This window comes from Dromiciops gliroides, chromosome 1 (assembly GCF_019393635.1).
Source record: "Dromiciops gliroides isolate mDroGli1 chromosome 1, mDroGli1.pri, whole genome shotgun sequence".
NCBI lineage: Eukaryota > Metazoa > Chordata > Mammalia > Microbiotheria > Microbiotheriidae > Dromiciops > Dromiciops gliroides.
Window position 1 is genome coordinate 148,497,811 of NC_057861.1, and position 24,651 is coordinate 148,522,461.

Sequence of the window (24,651 nt, forward strand, 5' to 3'; positions counted from 1 at the left end):
TTACTCATTACCCAGGAAACTCTGGCAACCCAAATGGCTCAGCCTTGAGAGCAGTTTGTCACTCTTACATAGTCCCAGGCTTTCTCATTGTGCCTCTGCTGCTTAGCCCAGAACAGGACAACATAGGTCATATACAACTGATACTTTCCTCTGGCTGGTTGTGTATGAAGGTAAGTTCCCAGAAAAAGAGAATTTCAGAGTTGGAAGGAACCAAAGTGTCCGTCTAGACAAGCTACAACTCAAAAATGATTCCCGGCTACATCACACCAAACAAGTGGTCATTCAGCCTTGGTCTGAAAACAACCCCTCACCCCCCGATTTCCAGGTAGTCTGAAGACCACCTCCTTGGGCAGCACATTCCCCTCTTGGACAGCTCTAAGGGTGAGAATGTTTTTCCTAATGTTAAGCCTGAATTTATTTCTTTGCAACTTCCATCTATTGCTTCAAGCAAGACTAGCATGACCCCTCTTCTACATAGCAGCCTTTTAATTCCTTGAAGACAGTTCTTGTGACTCCCTTGACTTCTTTCCTAGAGGTGAAATGTCCTTCGAACAATAGCCACGTGGCTCCAAAGCAGAGAATTCCAGTTTTGGCTAGTTCCTGTTCTGAGGAAATTCTTTTTTGTATATTAAACATAACACCAGGGTTTTCTGTTTTGTTTTGCTTTTTGTAACTGTATCATTCATTGGTCCTAGTTCTGCTGTCTGGGTCCAAGCAGAAAGATTCAAGTTCAAATTCAACAAATATATATATATATATATATATATATTTTTTTTTCACTTACATGTAAAGATAGTTTTCAACATTTTTTTCTTTTTGCCAGGCAATGAGGGTTAAGGGATTTGCTCAGGGTCACACAGCTAGTAAGTATCAAGTGTCTGAGGCTGGATTTGAACTCAGGTCCTTCTGAATCCAGGGCCGGTGATTTATCCACTGCACCACCTAGTTGCCCCCCAACATTTGTTTTTATTGTTGTTGTTGTTTTGGTGATGCAATTGGGGTTAAGTGACTTGCCCAGGGTCACACAGCCAGTAAGTGTCAAGTGTCTGAGGCCGGATTTGAACTCAGGTCCTCCTGAATCCAGGGCCGGTGCTTTATCCACTGCACCACCTAGCTGCCCCAAGAGGTGGTATTTGTAAAGGAAGACATAATAAATGATAAATATGACAAGAATACCATGCATCTGTATCTTTCCCAATCCAATACATTTAAGAAAGGAGTAGACTTTAAAAGTGGGCAATGGATAAAAGCACAGACTTTGCCCCTACTATTAAAAATAGGTGTCTGCCCTGTGCCCCCAAAGGACTGAAAGACTGTAGAAATCACTTTAGACAAAAGTATAAAAAATGCCTTGCTAAATAGGAAAACTTTGGAGACAAGGGCATTGAGGTCAGAACATTAGAAAGGAAGATCATTGAAGATTCAAAGCAATATCTCATGATAAATCAGAGAGGAGCAATGAAAGGGAAAACAAGCCTGCAGAGAGATGAGAGTGAGAACCAGAAAAGCCAGATCATCTTAAGAGCATTTGCACATGAAAATGGAAGGACAATAAATAGATGGTAATTGGAACATATCTGCAGACATTTCTATAATTGAGTATTTTATCTACAGAGAATGGTAGAACTATGTCCTATTCCTACATTAACACCTGTGTAACTGATGTAATATGTGAGGAAATGACAATATCGCCTAGGAAGATTAATCTGGATACTCTGAAGAGTGTCTGGATTTGATCAAATATCTACTGAAGAAATCTGTTTTGGAGCTAATATAATTTTAAAGGCACTCAGTATCAGTTTGCAAGATAACAGAGTGGGGAGATTCCAAAGGAACAAAAAAAAGTCACAATAGGTGTGACCAATAAAGTGTTAGTTTTTCATTACTTTAAAGCCTTTATGAGAATTATCTATAAGCACATACACGTTACCCTTGATGAAAACATAAGAAGGTCTTAGTTGGGTCTCACTCCAAGACAGAATTTCATAGGCAAGCCAAATCAACACTATTATTGTTCAGTCATTTTCAGTCATATCTGACTTGGTGATCCCATTTCGGGTTTTCTTGGCAAATATACTAGATCAATATACTAGTTCATTTAATAGATGAGGAAACTGAGGCAAGCAAATTTAAGTGACTTCCCCCGTGTCACACAGCTAGTTAGTGTCTTAGGCCAAATTCGAACTCAGGAAGATGAGTCTTCTTGATTCTTGGTCTGGCACTCTGTGCACTGCACTACCTAGCTACACAAAATCTCCATTATTATAGACATTGCAACATACAGAAAAATATATGTGTATATTTGTATGTATGCATATACACATATGTATACACACATATTATGTATATGTGTATGTATTTTGTCCAGAGCTGTGATTTTTTTCACTCTAAGGAAACTTTGAAAATCCCTTCTATTGATGCAGATCAGCAACTGGTCCATAACTTATACCTTATACCTGCTTGAGAGGACAGTGAAAGGTTGAATTACTTTCCCATGATCACACAATTAGTAAATGTCAAAGGCAAGATTTGAACTCAAGTATTCCTGATTCTGAGGTTAACCACTTTATCAATCACTCAACAAACATTTTCTTCAACAAACATTTATTAAACATTTGCTATGTTCTAGGCATTGTGCTATGTCCTGGGAATATGAATTTTAAAAGTAGCCCCAGCCCTCAAAGATCTTATATTCTACTAACATGTTCACATAGCATGTTCACTTGTAAGACATATACATGTTTATAGGTAAATAGATATAGGGCCATAAATGCATATGTATAAAATATATCTACTATATATGTCTACACAGGATATAAACAGGTGTATAAATAAGACATATATGCATATAAGTGCTATATCTATTAGTATGCTTGTCTATCTAAAGTAAATACATGGTGACTTGAGAGGTACTAACAACTGGGGAGCTAGATGGCACAGTGGAGAGTGCCAAGTTTGGAGTCAGGAAGACAACTTCCTGAGTTCAAATCACTTACTAGCTGTGTGGCCCTGAGCAAGTCACTTAATGCCATTGGCCTCAGTTTCCTCATCTGGTAAATGAACTGGAGAAGGAAATGGCAAACTACTCCAGTATCTTTGTCAAGAAAGCCCCAAATGAGGTCATGGAGACTGAGACACAACTGAAATGATTGAACAACAATGACAAGAACAACAAACTGGGGAAATTGGGAAAAGCTTCTTGAAGGAGACGGCATTTGATTCAACAGAATGAAATGCAGAGTTAGATCTCTTCTCAAGCAGGAGGTCTTCCTTGTAATACGTTGAAATCATTCAATTTTACAACTTTGTTCAATAGTCTGCTGAATATCAACATTAAGCTACGAATAAAACAAGGAGACATATATTCATGTAAGATGTTTACTAGTGTCACAGAGGATGTACTTTATGTGTATATGTGTGTATCTGCATATACAGACATAGATGTATGGGTGTGTACATACATACATACATACATACTCTTGCAAAGTCCAAAAGGGAAGACGAATTTCCTCTAGGTTCTCCAAATCTTCCCATTTGCAAAGAACATTGAGTCCCAGGAGTCTCTTCAATACAGTGCATAGTTATTCAAATGCTCTTGGATTAAACCATCCACTTTGGAAAATTGAAGTGAATGGCAAATGCATATTGCCCAGAATGTAACATTTGGTTTGCTGAGCAGTCTGTTGAATTAGTACGGCAGTGTCTGTTTTGGACAAATGCTGTAGATAGACCTGGGTCCAAAGAGGAGGAAAAGATCAGGCTGGGTCACATCTGGGAAACGGTAAAGCTCTTTCCATGATCTGGAGCTTCTTGTTGCTCAAAAACCTATTTTTTAAATGCCAACATTCAGCCTGAGATGCCAGATGAGGGTAAGTTATGGAATGCCAAGATCCCAGAAGAAATCAAGACTGCAGATGACATAAAGAACACTGGGAAGCATCAAATACTCGAGTTAGAGAAATGGAAGAAACCTCAGAAGACCTTTAGACCTATCCATACCTGAAATATATTGGCTAACCCCAAAACAGTATCCTGGACAAAAGGTCATCTGATCTTTTCTGAAAGACTTCCATTGATGAGGGACAAGAGTATTTTAGTCTATGTTCCTCAGAGCAGTATTGCAGTGGATAGAGTGCTGGACATGGAGTTGGAAAGATCTGAGTTCAAATTTAGCCTTAGAGATTTATTAGCTTTGTGACTTCACCTCTGTCTACCTCAGTTTCCTCAATTATAAATAGAAGATAGTAGTAGCACCTACCTCCAAGGGTTGTAGAAAGAAATGAGATAATATTTGTGAAGGGATTAATGCAGTATCTGATACATAGTAGGTGCTTAAGAAATTCTGATTTCCTTCTTAAAAAATATCATTGAGAAGATGTATGTCTGTAAAAGGATGTGAGTCCATCATAGAGTGAGAGGGTGGGGTGGCTAGGTGGAGCAGTGGACAAAGCACCGGCCCTGAATTCAGGAGGACCTGAGTTCAAATCCAGTCTCAGACACGTGACACTTATTAGCTGTGTGACCCTGGGCAAGTCACTTAACCCTCATTGCCTTGCAAAAAAAAGAAAAAAAAAAGAAAAGAGTGAGAGGGTAAGAGAGAGATGGATAGTCCAAATGCTGCATTGATACTCACAAAATATTAAGAAAACAAGAGAAGGGAGAGGAAGGAAATAAGCATTTATTGAGTACAATAGAGTACAAAGAACTCTACTTCATTTGATCCTCAAGACAACCCTGAGAGGTAGATGCTATTATTCTATTTTTCAGTCGAAGAAACTGAGGCACTCAGAGGTTAAGTGACTTGCAAAGGGTGGAACAGCTATGAAGTGTCTGAAATGAAATTTAAACTCAGTTTCCTGACACTAGGGCTAACATCCTATCCACTGCACCACCTGGCTAAGAACAAGAGATAGACCTACAGCACACACACACACACACACGTGTGTGTGTGTGTGTGTGTGTGTGTGTGTGTGTGTGTCCTTTGTGGAGCCTTTTTCAGAAAGACAAGGACAGGAATCACATAGGGTGAGAAGGCAGACAGAAAGTTGAAATTTATACTTGTGAGCCGTAGTATTCAACTCACAACTGTGAAGCCATGGATTCATCTCACAGTATCAAAGGTAAACAGCTGCACTTCCTGCTGGGCCACAAACTTTAACCACTTTATTTGACTGAAGGAAGTCATTCTAATTTCACATGCACTTCTGGAACATTTGAAGCATAGGACAAATTCAGGGGGTGTCCCACTGGTATATTTAGGGTCTCAGGGCTATGTTTTGCTTGGAGAAATCTGGTCCAGGACATTGGTGATTCAGAACAATTTGGAAGTTCTATTCACTGGACATCTGTTTGAGGTATTTGTAACTATATTTTTATTTGCTGGTCTAGCTTAAAGGCTAGGAATAATTGTAGTGCAGATGTTTCAAAATAAAGATCTGATGGAAGAATTGTAGCCGGGAGTTATTTTCATTTCTTATGAATGTTGGAAGGAGGAGGGGTCTTCTAAGAGATGGCTGGGGAAATGTCAAGTCCAATGGAAGAGGGAGATTGTGATTCATCAGAAATAGGCAGAAGACGGAATTGTGAGCAGGGTAACTTTAGCAGTCAGCTTTTCTTTTTGAAAAAAAAAAAGAAGAAAAAGAAAGGGGGAGGGAAATCAGACAGTTGAAAATAGTAAACTTTAATTTATATTTTAATAAGATAAGGCAGACACAGCAAAGAGGTTGGGGGGGGCGTCCTATTAAGTAAGCTGAAGGAAATTGCCTTGTGATTCATCTATTTGATTATATGATGTAGCTGGTGGCCTGCCATAATGTGTTTCAGTATTTGGAAACAGAGCCATCTGAGGAGCTGGGGAGAAAGCAGAATACCAACTTGAAGCGACTCGCTATTGTGGTAGGGAAATGCACGAGGGGTTCTTTGGGTAAAATTACTCACATGGTGCATCTGGAAGATTGTGAAGCTGGGCACCATTACCCCTTCTTTCTTTCTTTCTTTCTTTCTTTCTTTCTTTCTTTCTTTCTTTCTTTCTTTCTTTCTTTCTTTCTTTCTTTCTTTCGCAGGGTAATGAGGTAAATGAGGGTCACACAGCTAGTTAAGTGTCAGGTGTCTGAGGCTGGATTTGAACTCAGGTCCTCCTGAATCCAAGGCCAGTGCTTTATCCACTGTGCCATCTAGCTGCCCCTGCCCCTGCTTTCTAATAAAGTGAGTCCACGACTTAACAGGGGAGGTGAGCAACAGAAATCTGATAAGAGCAGACATTCGCATAGGGTTTAAGGTTTGCAAAATGATTTGCATAAGTTGTTTATTTAACCCTTACCTCAACCTTGTGAGATTACTAAAGATATCCACACCTTTTTCCTAATGAGGAAATTGGGCATACAGTGATTAAATGACAGCCAAGTCATTTGAACCCAGGTCTCTTGTGACTTTAAGTGCTGTGTTCTTTCCATTACACTATGTAATTTTACTTATATAGAAGATTTTCCTGTGAATCTGCAAATCCTGATCCCTCCTAATTCCAGTGCCTTCTCTTCGTTAATTATTTCCTTTTTATCCTGTATATAGCTTGCTTTGTATATATTTATTTGCGTGTTGTCTCCTCCATTAGATTGTAAATTCCTTGAGGGTAGACACTGTCTTTTGCCTCTTTTTGTATTCCTAGTGCTTAACACAGTGCCAGGCACATAGTAGTCCTTTAAGAAATGTTTATTGAATCGAATTAAATTGAATTAGGTCCAAGGAAGTTGTTCTCATTTTACACACGAATTACCTGAGAGGTAGATAAGCTAATTAACTTTCCCCTGTTTATATAGATAGCCAGTGAAAGACATTTTGTTTGTGGCTGGTGAAAGATGAAATGACTGAGGAAAACAAAGGTTCCGGCTTCCTAGCATTTAGATTTATTAAGCAATGCATACCCATTCCCTAACAATTCAGGACCTGTCTCCTTTCTCAGCTTATGGCTGGACCCCAATACTCGGGGAGACAGACTTTTATACAATAAAAACAATTACTCAAATAAGGCCACTTCATTAAAAGGAAACAATACAATATTAGGTTATATGATTTCTTCTTGGATGAAAGATTAGGGACTTTCTAAGTTGAGAGGGGGAGAGCAAAAATCCCCTTGACTGCCTAGAAAAAAATCTTTGTGCCCTCTAATTGGATCTTGTACTTAGGATGGAGACCTAATACAATGGACCCAGACTTTCTCCATAAAAATTTACTTTCTTCACTTCTTTAGGACACTCTCCCACATCCTCAATCGATAAGAAAGTACCTTTAAGAATTTATTCCTCCAAAATAACAGCTTTGCATTTTTACAGAGGCCTTCAATGTCACTTAAACCTTATGTCACTTTAACCTTAAAATGTCAATTTTGGTGGGGATTTCCAGTTCCATTACAGGTCACTCTGTGTGTGTGTGTGTGTGTGTGTGTGTGTGTGTGTGTGCGCGGGCGCGCGTGTTGGGTTAGGTGGGTCATTCAGGGCCTCTCACATCAAGGCACCCTTGTGACCACTCCTGGTCTTTGTCCCAGTTCTGTTCATCTAGCCCCTTTTGAATGCATAAACAAAGTTTTAAAACATTAGCACCTGGGGAAATGCCAATTCAATCTCTTTTGGCTGATTGAGATGGGGAAACTTTGTTTGCTTTTTGCACTGTACCTTTGAAAGTCTCCTTTCAAATTCAGTAATAAGAAGTGTTCTTTCAGGTATTGAAAGAGAGGATATTTGAATCCTAGTAATATAAGTTGGAAGTGACTTCCCAAGGTCACCTCACCTATCATGTTATCTTTACACAGGGCCACATAGTCCATGTGTAACCGACAGCATAAGAATGTGGAAGGTCTGGGCGTTTGCTGTTCCTTCCACTCACTACAATAGCCAGGATATAACACTGATAGAGACACAAAAACATGCATGCCCTTTAAGATCTGAGATGTAAGCCGCTTAGTGCAGGGCCTGGAAGGCTCTAACGCTAGTGGACTGCTTGCCTTGTCCTGTTACATTAGAGTGTGGACCTCACCAAAAGGCAGAGACCAGACTAACAGGTCTTTGTACACATGAGAACATTGTCCTTTGGTCTGTGGTTGTGGCTACTGTCTGTTCCTGGAGCCTTCCTCAAGGAACCACACCCCATGTTTGATCAGTGTGTTTTTCTAATTTGGAAATTGCCCTCCTTTCTATAGCTGTGCCACATGGAACAATGTAGGTTAAAACTCTTCTTAAAACAGTTTAATGTTTAAGAGACAGGTTTTTTTTTGTTTGTTTTTTGGTGAGGTAATTGGGGTTAAGTGACTTGCCCAGGGTCACACAGCTAGTAAATGTCAAGGGTCTGAGGCCAGATTTGAACTCAGGTACTCCTGAATCCAGGGCCAGGACTCTATCCACTGCGCCACCTAGCTGCCCCTAAGAGACAGTTTTTTAAAATGTATCCTAAAACTTCCATCTGTGCTTCTTGTCCATTGCCCCCCATAATTTCTCATTCAAAAGACAAATGTATAGCATAGTCACAGATATACATAGAGCATCAGGACCTGGCCCATGTTCCATGTGTGCCTTTGTCTGTTCACCAGTCAATAAACATTTATTAAGTGCCCATGATGTGCTAGGCACTGTGCTAAGAGAAAGTGTGAGGTCTTTTTTTTTTGGAAAAAAGTAGCAACTGGTATAATCAGCTAAGAGCCATCTTTTCACTAACTATCCCCAATCCTCATGTGTGCCCAATTGAGATCACAAGAAAAACACAACCCATTTACAAATTTGTATAATTAATCAAAGCACATTTCCACATTGGGCATGTCCAAAAAATTTATCTCATTTTGCCTTCTGAGTCTTTCACTTCTCTATCAGGAGTTAGACAACATGTTTCATTATTAGTCTTCTGGAATCCTGGTTGGTCATTACATTGATAAGAGTTCAGTACATTACTCTTCAATTACATTTATATATTATAACTTGTTCATCCATTCCCCAATTTATGGTCACTCTCTCAGATTTTTATTCTTTGCCTCCCCAAAAAGAACTATAGTTTTGTTCATCATTAGATTTTTATTGTTTTTTTATTAATCCCTTCCTTAACCTGCCCTTTTCCTAATTGCTCTTCCTTCTTCTTCCCATTCCTTCCTATTTCCTTGTTCAGTATTTCTGTACCCAACTGTGTGTGTATGTATTCTTTCTTTTGGCACAATTTATAGATTTTTTTTTCAGTTGTTTTCTTCATTCTGGTATAGAGAACTCCCAGGTTGGGAAAGTCCTCCTCCCAATGCAAATTAACATTTTTTTCCTACAACTTATAATTAGAGAGTTGCCCAGAGCAGAGATGACTTGCCCAACATGAACATGTTTGCAAATTCTTTTTCATCTATCCATCCATCCATTCAGTCACTCACTTCATTTATTCATACGTCTAGGTCCTCTCGGGCAGTAGCTAAATTCTATTCTAGCAAACAATTCTGTTTCCAGAGGAGGTGAATGAAGTACATATTTTTAGTATAGTAGTTTAATAGTGAGGTGAGCCTTCAAAGCCCTCATAAAATCATTAAACTTTAAAGCCTTAAAGACAATTTGGTTCAACACCCTCAATGGACACATGTAAAAATTGAGACCCAGAGAAAGCAAGTGACTTGGCCACAGTCATAAATCTAGTAAATGGTAAAGCTGAGGATGGAACCCAAGCCTCCTGACTCTTGGGTTAAAGTTCTGAAGTTCTAACCACTGCACCATGATGGACCCGGCCAGAAAGGGATGATTATAGATATGTATCTTCTTACTCTATCAGGTCCCGGGCCTTCTCTGGATATTAGCTGCAGAGAATTTAAAACTCTTTTAGTCAAGGAGGGAACAGATGATAAGGATATGACCTGATACATTTCTAAGCATTTGTCCATTTCAACAACTTCAAGGAGCGGCTCTCTAATGGTGGAATCTTCTTTCTGTTAGAAGGGGATTGAAGGGATTTTCTTGGGAGAATTGTTGCAAAAGAACTTCCCTGGGGTCTTTCAAATGGCATTGTGTAGGCAGCCAACTATTGCACCTACTTGTAAGGTCTTCCCTGTTGATCAAAGCACCAGATTATGAAAGCATCAGTCAGCCATGGGTGAAGGAACAGAAAGTAAAGATCAATGAGAACTTAGGGAGAAAATATGATTTTCAGGGGGCCAAGGGCAGTCTACTTTATTTTTTTTATTTTTGGTGAGGCAATGAGGGTTAAATGACTTTCCCAGGGTCACACAGCTAGTTAGTGTCAAATGTCTGAGGCCAGATTTGAACTCAGGTCCTCCTGAATCCAGGGCAGGTGCTTTATCCAATGAGCCACCTAGCTGCCCCCAAGGGCAGTCTACTTTAAACTGAGGGTGTCAAGCACTAGACTAGGAGTCTGAAGTCCTGGATTTGAGTTAGTGCTCTGCTGCACTTTATCTGTATGATCCATGGCCTCAGTTTCCTTATCTGTACAATGAGGGGGTCGGACTAGATGGATTCAGAGGTTCCTTATAGCTGTAGGTTTATAACAATGACCCCATGAATTCTTAAAATCCCTTCTGATTCCAACATTCTCTGTTTTTGAGATCCAATTTGCATCACTCTCCTTATACTGCCCTCAGAAACACTGTGACCAAAATAGTCTGGGGCCTGCAGGGCCTTAGGCCAGCTCTAACCTAGGGTTTTGGTTTTAGCTTCCTGAAGTTGAGGCAATTAAAAAAAAACAAACAAAAACCAAGAGACTCATGCAACAAAAATACACAGATAAAGCACTAAGTTCTAAACATGATGGGAAGTAAAAATAAGCCCATGCAATGAGAATGGTCCTCTCTAAGCAGATAACCCCATTAACCACGGACAGAAAGAAGCAGCAACAGCTGCCCCCTTCCCCTTCCTCCGAATCCACCAAGCAGCTGATGAAGGGAGTAAAACAGATGCACATAGGGAAAAACTCATGAATTTCTGGAGGTTGGGCTTGAAAGGGGGCAACCTTCTCCCTCTTTTTTTTTTAAAAAGTGTGGGTGAAGCCAAGAAAATTAAAAAAAAAATTAATGTTAGGTGGCAGGTAAGTGGGCCCTTAATTGCTGGCTGCATATTGCCCGGCTTTTAATTCTCTGGAAAGAAACTCCCAAAGGCTTTGAGTCATTTGTTAGTAACAGAAAGTGTGTAGGATGGGTAGAGGCCGTGAAGGGAGCCTCGTCTAGTAGTCGACACTCTAGAACAGACTTGTCAAGGAGGTGAAACCTCTCAAGTAGCAGATGACAGGAAGGCAAAGAAAATCACTGGAGAAGGACAAAGGGATGATGGAGGAGCCTGTGATGGCCTCTCAACTCGTGGTTCTGAAGGAGATGCAGAAGAGTCCTGCCAATGTCTTCCCCCAAAGTGTGGGGTTAATGGGGGCAGCTAGGTGGTGGAGCACCAGCCCTGGATTCAGAAGGACTTGAGTTCAAATCTGACCCCAGACACTAGTTGTGTGACCCTGGGCAAGTCACTTAACCCTCACTGACCCACAAAAAAGAGAAAGAAAAAAAGAAAAAAGTGTGGGGTTGGAATTATGCAGTTATAGATTTAGAGCTCAAAGGGACTTTGATGCTCACAGAGTCCATCCTCATTTAACAGCTGAGAAAACTGATTTGCTCAGGTTCACACAGCTTGTATATATTTGATACAGAAATAGAACCCAGGCCAAAACCTTTCACTTGTCCACGATAGCATGTTGCAGTGGTGACTGCGGCTCACTATAGGATTAGCACTGCACCCAGAAGTGGACAGACCCAGGTATGTCCTTGCAGGTCTGTGAAGAGCTGGTTTCTTACAAAGGCCCTTCATAAATATGAGAACCAAGTTGAGGGGTTTTTGGGGTTTTTTTTTTTTTTTAGGTGGGGCAATGAGGATTAAGTAACTTGCCTAGGGTCACACAGCTTGAAACAGTAAATGTCAAGTGTCTGAGGCAGGATTTGAACTTAGGTGCTCCTGCATCCAGGGCCGGTGCTTTATCCACTGTGCCACCTAGTTGTCCCCCAAGATGAGGTTTATAATAAGGATGAAGTAAAAGCATTTCACATTCAATTAATTTTATCTGACCAGGCTAAAGTATGAAGAGGTCATCTCTGTTTATACATGAATGCTTAATTCCTATGCTGACATCCATGTCAGAAGCAGCTGCCCATCCCCAGCTTGCATAAGTTCTATACATTCCATCCAGGAGGACAACAGACCATTTTTTTAGAAGTGCAAAATATCAATTAAAAAATGAACAGATGGCTGGAAAATTGGTTTAATTATCATCTGCCTCTGCCTTTTAATAATACAGTGATGTAAACCCAAATACATTCCCTGGAAAGCTTGGGGAATAATTTGAAACTAAAGTGCTGACATGCATTTTTTTTCTTAATAACTTATACTTCATGAATCCAGGTCCATTGCAAAGCCAGCCTGTTAGAAAGAACATGGAAGGAAATTCTATACTCTACAAGTGTTGTGTCAAACTCATAGAAAAACAAGGGCTACCAAACCATATGTAAGAATCCCTGTGGGCCCCATTTTGACTTAGAAAGCCACATTTCCATAATATTTGTTTTATTGCTTTTTTTTTTTTGTGGGGCAATGGCAGTTAAGTGACTTGCCCAGGGTCACACAGCTAGTAAGTGTCAAGTGTCTGGGGCTGGCTTTGAACTAAGGTCCTCCTGAATCCAGGGCCAGTGCTTTATCCACTGTGCCACCTAGCTGCCCCTGTTTTATTGAATTTTTATTTATGTTGTTAAATGTTTCCTAATTACATTTTAATTTGGTTCTGGTCACACTCAAGAGTGCTGTGGGCTGTAGCATTTAATTAACAAGGATGATGATGTAGTTTTAGTTAATGTAGCATTAATTACATGTTTGATACCTCTGCCCTACATGGATCATTTTGCACTGCAGAGACATGGAGAGAAGATGGGAAAAAGAGAACAAGGGAATGTTATTTTCTCCTTTTCTGACTTAATGTGAGGCCCAGGACATAAATCTTTGCATCTTTCCATGCCTTGCTGTTAACCTTTCTGTGGATAACAGTATGTGGCTTAATGGATAGAGTGCTCAGAAAGATTTGTGTTCAAATCCTGCCTCTGATTCCCAACAGCTATGTGACCTTCAGCAAGTTGGTTAATTTCCCTGTTCCTGTTTCTGCATATGTAAAATGGGACTAATAAATATTCTGTATATATCATGTTGGGTGGCTAGGTGGCACAGTAGATATAGTGCTAGCCCTGGAGTCAGGAAGACCTGAGTTCAAATCCAGCCTCAGACACTAGTTGTGTGACTCTGGACTAGTAACTTAACCCTGTTTGCCTCAGTTTCCCCATCTGTAAAAATGAGCTGGAGAAAGAAATGGCAAAACCACTCCAATACCTTTTTTCCAAAAAAAATCTCAAAAGGGGTCATGAAGAGTCAGACATGACTTAAAAATGACTAAACAACAATATATCTTGTTTGTTATTTACATGTTTTATATATTCATAGTTTTTATGTTTAATATTTTTATATATTTTACCTATTATAGTTATTTATATATTGTTTCCTCTATTAGAATGTGACCTTCTTTAGGGTAGGGAATATTTTTGCCTTTCTTTGTATCTCCATTGCTTAGCACAGTGCTGATAGATTGACTTATTAACTAAAGTGACTAGCTCCCAGGTTGTTGGGGGGTAGGGGATCAAATGAGATAATGTACGTATAGTGCTCTTAAAACCATTACTATATCAACACCAGTTTAGAAGAGAATATTTTACAGGACCCTAGTGAATCTGTGTGTGTGTGTGTGTGTGTGTGTGTGTGTGTGTGTGTGTGTGTGTGAGAGAGAGAGAGAGAGAGAGAGAGAGTTAAAAATTATAGAATTATAAAAAATTATAGAGTGGACTCTGGGACCACTGTCTTATCCATATGTGAACAAGAATTCCTTCTTTTACATGCCCAATAAGGGGTCATTCCAACTTTTGTCTGAAAATATGCAGTGAGGTGAAGTCCAGTATACCCTGAGGCTGCTCATTCTATAGGAAAGGAGAGAGCATATCTAAAGAATTTTATCAACTTTAGAGTGCTATATAAATACTAGCTATGATTACTATTATTATTGCATTTATTCTTAGATGAGACTAAACCCGGCTTTACAGCAGAGTGAATAGAGTGCTGTACCTGGAATCAGGGAGACCTGGGTTCAAATTCAGTCTTAGACATTTACTAGCTATGTAACTTTGGCCAAGTCGCATAACTTCTCTCCACCTAATAATAGCACCTACCTCCTGAAGTTGTGGAGATCAACTGAGATAACATATGTAAAGTACTTTGTAGACCTTAAAGTGCCATATTTATGTTATTATTATTCCTCATTCTGCCTGATGGGCATATAGAAGTCCATAAAAGAAGGCCCAACATATGCACCAAGAGAACTGGATCCTGAGGTAGAGTTTGCTCATTGGCAAGGGAACATGGAGGGCTGCTAGGTGGCACAGTGGATAGAGCCCTGGACCTGAAATCAAAATCTGGCTTTGGACACTTGCTAGCTGTGTGGTCTTGTGCAAGTCACTTAATCTCTGTCTCAGTTTTGTCTTCTGTAAAATGGATATCATAATAACATCCACCTGACACATATGGGGCTGTTGTGAATATAAAATTAATATTTTAAGTACTTTGTAAAACCTGAATACTAATCATCACCTTTATCACCATTATCTTCTTTCTTTCTCTTTCTCTTTCTCTTCCTCCCCTTCCCCTTCCCTTTCTTCTTCTTCTTCCCCTTTCTCTTCTTCCCCTTTCTCTTCTTCTTCTTCTTCTTCTTCTTCTTCTTCTTCTTCTTCTCTTCTTCTCTTCTTCTTCTTCTTCTTCTTCTTCTCTTCTTCTTCTTCTTCCCCTTTCTCTTCTTCTTCTTCCCCTTTCTCTTCTTCTTCTTCTCCTTTCTCTTCTTCTTCCCCTTTCTCTTTTCTTCTTCTTCTTCTTCAAGGATTTTGCTTAGCTTCATTGAGGCTGCAAAGGAGCAGCTGAGCAATGAAATGCAGGCAGCTGTCAGAGGGCTGGGGGTAGCATGGACTTGATGTAATTAGATTGTAAACACCTGAGAGGTGAAGGGTGTGATGGATATACCTAACATTCTGCCATTGAGACCAAACACAATGGCACCGATGCACAAGCTTAAATCATTTTAAATTGTGATCATTATTAAATTTTTCTTATAACTTTCTCATGGCAGTTCTAGTCCATTGACCTCCTAATCATGGAGCCCTTCCAATCAGTTTACTCCATACCGGCACTTTTTCTGCTCAGACCCGGTATCATTTTTTCTAACTTTATCTTATTCTTGGAAGATACAACAGTCTCACTTTTATGAAGCAACTCTGAAATTTGGCTCCAACTTCATTTCCTCAACTTACTTGTATATTTTCTCCGTTGGCTTTTCAAAATAGGATAAGAGTCTTCTTTCTGAAGTTTACTAAGCCTGACAGGGGTAAATCAGGCATCTAATCTTATTTCAATACTTTAGCGCATACATGATATCATAAGTGTGGACACACCCTCCCTGTATATAGAAATCCATCATTGTCGTCTTTTTTTTTTTTAAAGTGAGGCAATTGGGGTTAAGTGACTTGCCCAGGGTCACACAGCTAGTACGTGTTAAGTGTCTGAGGCCGGATTTGAACTCAGGTCCTCCTGACTCCAGGGCCAGTGCTCTGTCCACTGCGCCACCTAGCTGCCCCCATCATTGTCTTTTAATTCTGGGTGATTCTTGGCCCTATCCTCCCACAAAAGCTTTATAGAAGTTCTATTCAATGTACCTGAAGCCTTTCTTTACATCTTTCATCATTCTCTGGTTACCATTCTCTCCCCCTCAGTTCTCCCATAATTTTATTTCTTTTAAAAATTTTTTATTATATGTCTTGTTTCTTATATCATCATAGTTACTCCCAGTATCCTAATTCTCATTCTCCACCTCACAGAGAACCATCCCATACAACAAATAGTATTTTTTAAAGAGGAAAAAAATGTGCAGTCATATGTTCTAGTTTCCTTATCTGTAAAGTGAGGGATTGGACAAGATGACTTGATGGGGTTTCTTCCATCTATGGATCTATGATTGACTCTACAGATGGACAATGAATTGACCCTAGAGTTGAATAGAAGGAAAAGAGAAGGTTGGATTGCAGTTGGAAAACCATTCAGTGTTTTTAGTGATTCCAACTTTTTGTTTTATACAAAAGTTATCTTCTTAACAACGATGATGTTAAAAGAGGTAAAACAATATTAAATAATACCAGTGGTGGTGATATAGGGCTACAAATTATGCAGCATCATAGCCTCAAAACAATCTCAATTATAGGATATCTAAAAGTCATTAGTAGAGACTCTTGTAGTAAACAGAAGCAGGGTATATATAGCATGTTACCAATAATGTTTTGTGTGTAAGAGACATCATAAGAGCATGAGGTAGCTAGATTGTGTAGTGTACTTCTTGTTCGTCCTTCATTCTCAAAGAGGACCAATGAGATAAACAGGATGATATCTTATCTTGACTTGCCGGAGTGCATTGATGTCAGATAGAAAGAGTATATAAGTAAATATTACATAAGGATACCCTCAGGAACATATTGACACACATGAACATTGTCTATGTTTTATTTATTGTATTTTTATGCATTTTGTTAGATATTTCCCAATTACATTTTAATCTGGTTCCAGCAGGATTCAGTTGTGTTGTGGGCCACTTATTTGGCACATCTGGTTAAATTACTTGCCCAAGGTCTCACATACAGTTTTGGCAAAGCCAGGATTTAGGCCTAAATAATACAACTTCGACTTCAGCACTCCAGATTTAATCCTTTTTTGCCTTTCCCCTGATTGGCTGGTTCTTCCAGAACCTTTATTTTAAGGAGAAGCTTCCCAGGCCAGCCATGTCTTCATTCCTTTCCAGGCTGAATTCCTGAATTTACAAACTTTCTCTTCCATGTCCCCATGTGGGTGCCTTCATATCCACCAAGCTCCCTTTTTAGTTTATTTCTATGTGTTGTCTATCAAGGGGTTGAAAGTCCTGAAAGGGACAAATTGTTATATATGGATTAATGGATGTTATTCTGCCTTGATCTTAATTCTGATATATTTTAGTGTTTTTTCCTTTGCATTTTTGTAGTCATCATGTATATTGTTCTCTTGCTTCTTCTTTATTCTGAACAACTCAAAAAAGTTTTCCAATGTCTTTCATAGTTATTTTTTAATGGTAGAAAAATATTGCATTAATTCATATATCACAATTTGTCTAGTCATTTCTGTTTCCAGTCGTTCATTATTGGGGGGGGGGGAAGGTATATTTCATTTTATATACTGGACCTTTAAAAAATTATCTTTGACTTACTTTGGTTATGAGCCAAATAGTAATATTGCTGAGTCAAAATGTATGAGCAATTCAGTAACTTAAAATATGGTTCCAAATTGTTTTCCAGAATGACTGGGCCAATTCACAGCTCCAGCTGCAACAGTAATATCAGCATATTAGAGTGACTGCCTTCCCATGTCCTTACCCATTATTGATTATTTCTTTCTTTTATCATCTTTGTCAATCTGCTTTGTTTGAGATTAAAGCTCAAAACTGTTTTAATTTTTTCTCTTATAGTTGATTTGGAATAGTTATCATATAGCTTTTTTGTTTGTTTGTTTTAGTGAGGCGATTGGGGTTAAGTGACTTGCCCAGGGTCACACAGCTAGTAAGTGTTAAGTGTCTGGGGCCAGATTTTAACTCAGGTCCTCCTGACTCCAGGGCCGGTGCTCTATCCACTGTGCCACCTAGCTGCCCCTATCATATAGTTTTAAAGAAATTATATACATTTTTGAAAACTGTATTTTGTTATATCCTTTGGCCATTTGAAATTTAATTTGAAAAATGCCAAAAATTTAATCTTTTGAGAAATTGCTTTTATTTATCTATTATTATTGATTCACTATATATCCTAGATATCAGACTTTTATCAGATATATTTGATGTAATACTTAGCTTTTAGAAGCTTATTTTCCATTCCATCCCTTTATTGTCTGTGAAAGCATATAAATCATTATCTTCTACCATTATCCTTTGAACCATTCTGCAAATTAGTTTATATAGGGTGGGCCAAAAGTCATTAAGGGGTCTGCTGTTTTAATAACTTTTTGAAAATTATTTTTCACCATTTACAAGATTTGATTATTCACATGCAATGTAAATTCATTTCATATATATACTGTATATGATGCTATGGAATCGTAAATTAAAAACAAAAATAAAAGAGTTATTAAATATTCATGACTTTTGGCTCACCCTGCATTATAAATCTGTTTAGCCATTCAGTTGACAAGAAGATCAATATTTGCCCTATTTGTACATTTACTGGGTTTTTATGACTTTTGTGTTGCGGCCTTGCTTTATAAATGTACTTTCTTTGCATTTGTTAAACTTCTGCAGCCAATTGTGCCAATCCAAATCAATGTTTTTTCCTTTAGCCATTTCCCATGTGGGGTGATCAGTAGCTTGTTTGACTAAGTCAGGTTGTGGCTGGTACAACTGCATGCAGTTCTTATTTTTATTCTTTCTCCCAATTTGGTGTTGATTTTGAACCAATGTAGGGTTTGCTCTAATTAGTTGTTGGTCTGACTGCATACAAATGCCAGATACTAAAATTATCTTCAAGTCAGCAATCAAAAACTAGTAATTTCTTATACGTAAAGATATAATCAATTTCCTTTTAGTGGAGTTCATTTCTGTTTCTGTTTTCATGGTTTACATTAGGTTTGGTGTCTTCTAAACCTGTGCTTGAAAGATATTCTTGATAGATATGAGAGACTTCTCAGTAATCTCCACAGCTTTGGTCTTTAGAATGTCTCTTAATGGCAAATCATATTTTCAAATATAATTTTTCCACTTTCCCCTTTGAATTAAAGTCATCAAATATCAAGGTGACTTGGTTTGGAAGATATTGTCAAGTTCTTTTTGGGTCTCTGTAACAAATATGACACATAAGCTGTGATGATCTTCATTGTACTCATCATGAGCATTTCAAGGACAGATGACCAAGAGATTATATTCCTTGTTGTCTTTGACACATTAAGAAACCAATTCAGCCATCATCTTTATTTGCCTTTCCAAGGTGGACTACCTATCCTTCCTTCCATTTAACTTTCTTATGTCTTCTGGTTTCAATCAGAGTAGCTAGATGGATAGGGTGCTAGACCTTGGCTCAGGAAGACCCGAGTTCAAATCTGGCCTTAGACACTAGTTATATGACCCTAGCTAAATCACTTAGCTTCTGTCTGATTCAAGGTCCTTAGCTATAAAGTGGGGTAGTTATAGCACCTACCTCCTAGGGTTGCTATAAAGGTCAAATGACATAATACTTGTAAAACACTTAACATAGCACCTAACACATGGGTGATTAATAAATGCTTGTTTCCTTCCTTCAGTTATTGTAAGAATATCAACATTGATATGGTTCAGTTCCTCAGTAGTATACATGAATTCTGGTTATTGACCAGGGACCTCATGTTTAGTGTACAAAGAATTAAATTTATGTTTATAGATAGTCTCAGAATAATAATTCTTCTCATTTTCTGCTCCCCACCCTGACTCCCCATCACTTTCATTTATTTTATTTTTATTTTATTTTTGTGGGGCAATGAGGGTAAAGTGACTTGCCCAGAGTCACACAGTTAGTGTCAAGTGTCTGAGGCCAGGTTTGAACTCAGGTCCTCCTGAATCCAGGGCTGGTGCTTTATCCACTGCACCACCTAGCTGCCCCCTCCCCATCACTTTCTACCACTGTACCTCTTCATTAGTGGAAGGGTACCGCACACCAGTGTGGATTTTTGTTGTTTTATAAGTTGACATGAACAAAGACAATCACCTAGTGGTCATCCTGTTGATAATAAGTCTCTCTGAATTTAGTTACGTTGCCATAAGGCAGCAGATTCTCTCTTGCTGGAACTATACTCCAAGCCTTCCCAGCCTGGTAGAACCTGACAGTGTTTGCATTTCTTTCTTTTTTTTTTAGTATTTGCATTTCTTAGGCATAGATTTTGAAAACTCAGGGCAGCTTACAACCTAATGAAAGATTGGAGTAAGATTTTTGTGAACCTGGTCTGTTTTAAATGCCTATTAATTCATTTTACATTTTGGAAGCAATGCATTTTTATAAACAAAAATCCTTTCCAAATTCTTAAATTCTGGAACAACTCTCCACTTATGGTTGGATTTCTTTTCTAGGCTGGCTTTTTGCCTCTTCTCACAGAATAAGTTAGAAGGATTTCCCCAAGAGAAGCTGTGGAATACTTAACCTATGGGATATTAGGAAATGCTTGAAAACTTTCTTAAAATAGAAGCAAATAAACATCAGGACCAGTCTCTAACCGAGTTAAAGATTTTCTAACTAGGGTTCAACGGAGAGGAAGAATAGCAGAGTGGATAGAGAATTGGCCTTAGAGGCAGGGAACACCTGAGTTCAAGCCCTGCCTGACACATAATTCTTGGGTGACTATTAGTGAGTCACTAAAACTTTCAGTGTCCCAGGTACATCTCTAAGAATACTTCTTGCTGGTCTGCAAGGATAGAAGGAGTTTCTCACAGGGAATTCTCTATGCCAATGATATCATTGGGATGAACTTAAAAAAAAGATTCAGTGACCCCAAAGGGCCTTCTGCTAAATGCACAGAGGCTGATGATACAACTAATATTACTAGCTGACATTTTATGTGATACTATGCTTAAGTAACATTGTGAGGACTTTGTGTCCAGTCCTTTGTATTTTCTGAATTCTTAAATTCTAATGATATTTTTAATGGCCCTAAGGATTGGAAAAGGAATATTTTAATATCATCATGGACTTACACATAGGGAGCCTTGTACATTTTTTTTTTTTGCTGTTAATGGTTTACAACTGTCTAGATACAGTCATTTCAACTTAATTCTTTCTGAAAACACAAAACTGAAAAGTTTACATGTGGAAAAGTAAACTGCCTATATCAGCTGATCTTTATTTAGTCTTTGACTAAGCAGAATGAATGATCCAGGGTTGAGACCTCAGATACACATCTACAGATTATTCCAATTGCCAGTGAAACCTATTTGTATTGAAGAACAAAATCCAAAAGAAGAGTAACTGACTGATCAAAACTGTCCAGAAATAAAGGTGAGACCTACAGTTAGCAAACAAAGCAAAAAAGAGAGTAGAGGGACATCTAGAAGGCAATAGCAGGTTCTCCGTGGAGAGGCAAGTAAAAGAGCTGGCAAGTTGATTTTATAGGGCACCTAAAGGCAGCAAGGAACATCTTTCTTAATCTCTTTCCTGGAACAGGACAGTTTGGGGATCATCAGAACAGCTCCCCTTGATAGTGCTAATTATTTTCTTTGTTTAAGTGAGGCAGTTGGGGTTAAGTGACTTGCCCAGGGTCACACAGCTAGTGTTAAGTGTCTGAGGCCAGATTTGAACTCAGGTACTCCTGACTCCAGGGCTGGTGCTCTATCCACTGTGCCACCTAGCTGCCGATAGTGCTTATTCTTAGAACTCACATTCAGTCGGTAGGACTTGGAAGCCCTAAGGGAGGGACAATTGGAATGGAATTCAGGAGACCTGAGTTCAAGCCTCACTCAACTAGCAAGTTTGACCCCTTAATCTGGCATTCAAGGTCCTCCCCAATTTGGGGGCAATTAGATTGCCCCCAATCTAACTCTTCAGCATTATTTCACACAATTCCTCTTTACATATTCCAGACTCTAGGATTACTTTTGTTTCTTGTTGTTGAGTAGTGTCTGATCCTTTATGACCCCATTTGGGGTTTTCTTGGCAAAGATACAGGAGTAGTTTTTCATTTCCTTTTCCAGCTCATTTTAGAGATGAAGAAACTGAGGCAAACAGGGTTAAGTGACTTGCTCAAGGGCTATCTAACCAGTGTCTGAGGCCAGATTTGAACTCAGGAAGATGAGTTTTTCTGACTTCAGGTCTGCCACTTTATCTACTTTGCCACCTAGCATCCCCAGGACTCTTCTCTATATAATTTGTGTGTGTTTGTTTTTTTCTAATTCCATGCATTGGCTCACATTATTCTCTATACTTGGAATATCTGTCCTCTGTTCTCCACTCATCTTTGGCTGCTGAAATCTTACCATTCTTCAAGATCACATTCGCATATCACCTCTTCCAAAAAGCTTTCCATAATTTGCTCAGACAGAAATCATCTTTCCGGGGCGACTAGGTGGTGCAGTGGATAGAGCACCGGCCCTGGAGTCAGGAGTACCTGAGTTCAAATCCGGCCTCAGACACTTAACATTTACTAGCTGTGTGACCCTGGGCAAGTCACTTAACCCCAATTGCCTCACTAAAAACCAAAAAAAAAAAAAGAAATCATCTTTCCTTTCTTTGGACCTCAAATAGTTATTTGTACCTCTCTTATGTACTTGAGTTACAATTAAATTCAATTTAGTTTAACAAATGTCGATTTTATTTTATATCATGATTATACTTACTTTCTGTGACTTTGGGCAAGGCCCTTCACTTTCCTGGGTCCAGTTGTCTTATTTAGAGGATGGGAACTAAATGACCTCTGAAGTCCCTCCCATCTCTAAGTTATTTTTCTATTATCTAATTTCCTCTTCTGGGTGCTACAAGACAGGGATCATAGTGATTAAAATTTTTACAAATCTACCCCATCAACTGTGATCAAAGGGCTATAAAATGGTGCCTACCCTTTGATCCAGCAATACCACTGCTAGGTTTGTATCCCAAAGAGATTTTTTTTAAAGGGGAAAGAACCTATTTATAAAAAAAATATCTATAGCAGCTCTTTTTGTGGTGGCTAAGAATTGGAAATTGGGGGATGCCCATCAATTAGGGAATAACTGAATAAGTTGTGGTATGTGATTGTAAAGGAATGTTACTGTGCTATAAGAAAAGACAAGCAGGATGTTTTCAGAAAAACCTGAAAAGACTTACATGGACTGATACAAAGTGAAGTGAACAGAACCACGAGAGCATTGTACATAGTAACAGCAATATTATATGATGAATTGTGAATGACTTAGTTATTCTCAGCCATACAATGATCAGAGACAGTCCCAAAGGACTAATGATGAAGTATATTATTTGCCTCCAGAAAAAGAAATGATGTTGTCCGAATACAGACTGAAGCATACTATTATCTTCCTTCCTTCCTTCCTTCCCTCCTTCCTTTCATCTTCTTGTACAAAATGACAATGTTTTACATTAAATGGAAATGTTTTACATGATTGCACACATATAACCTATATCAGATTGCTTATCATCTCAGGGAGGGGGAATGAGTGGGAAGGAGGGGTAGAATTTGAAACAAAATATTTTTTAAAATAACAAATGTTAAAAATTGTTTAACATGTAATTGGAGAAAAGATAAAATATTTTAAAAATAATATATGGGAAGGATTCATGATTTCATCATCTTAGGGGAATCCTGCTATGGGAACTCCCTCTGCCAACATAGGACATGACCTATTTATGGCTTAGTAGATAATTCTTGGGGAATGGTTTGAGGCAAATCAATGTTGAGTGACTTGCCTAGTAATACAGTAAGTGACAAAGCAGGGATTGGAACCAGGTCTTTCTCAGTATAAACTCAATATTCTATCCATTAGACAACTCTGACTCTGTCTCATAAATAGTAAAGAGCTTAAATTTCAGCGGTGTGCTGCAGCTAGCTCAAACAGGCTTGCAAGGGTTGTTTGTTAAATTGTTAGTGTAGGCATTTGCACCTCAGAAATTGGCAAATGCCACAAATCAAGGCTTGTTTTTTTTTTGTTTTGATTAAGACTAAGAAAGTGATGGAGAAAATCTTAATAATGTAGATTGAACTTTAAAGTATGTCAGATGTAGTACATTTTATTTCAGTTAGTTGTTGGTCACTTACCAGCATAACCATGTACTTAATAAATATGTGGTTCTGAATTTGTTTGACCTTCAATGCTCAGTTTAAATACTACTTCCCTCAGTAACCTTTAGATTAATAGGTTAGTAGTCATTTATTAATACCTTGAAGGACCAAGATGCATCAGTCAATTCAGTGCATTTTTAATCCATAAAGTAAGGAAACAAATAAAGATAGGATGAAAATGTTTATTTCAAAGTAAGATTATAATAAATTTTTACAGCAATTGACATTTCTGGTTCTTCTAGTGTTAAGCACTAAATTAAGCACCGATTAAGTACAGGTACTATACTATTCACTGGAGATGGAAAGAAAAGCAAAAGACAATTCTTGCTATCAAGGAGCTTATATTCCAGTGGGGGAGAAAACATGAAAACTATTATGTAGAAATAAAATATAACTGGTGGTTGTTGTCCTTCATATTCAAAGAGGATCAAAATGACATCACTATGGCTGTATCTGATCAGACCAACATGACTCTGAAGGCTCTACTACAGGTCAGGCACAAATAATTCGTATGAACATTTGGAGTGGAGATGTCTCTAAATTTGTGTATCTCATGTTTCTTTTGAGATATTGCAGTTCTGCTTCACTCATAGAGCACAGTATCTTTTTTGATGTGGCCATGCCATGCTAGGGGTCTTGTGCCCTGTCTCACAATTGATTTCAAAGTTCTTCAGAAAGACCTTGAGAGTGCCCTTGTATCACTCCGGCATTCAAACAACATGGC

At 38.6% G+C, this 24,651-nt stretch overlaps 1 protein-coding gene across 1 annotated transcript in view; it reads left to right on the top strand.

Annotated features, from left to right (window-relative positions):
• Positions 1-5,249: 5,249 nt before the first annotated feature.
• CDH17 (cadherin 17) overlaps positions 5,250-24,651 on the top strand; it is a 121,882-nt gene continuing 102,480 nt past the window's right edge. Inside the window, exon 1 of the mRNA XM_043977726.1 lies at positions 5,250-5,354. The gene's annotated coding sequence lies outside the window, so the exon portion shown is untranslated. The remainder of the gene's footprint in view (positions 5,355-24,651) is intronic.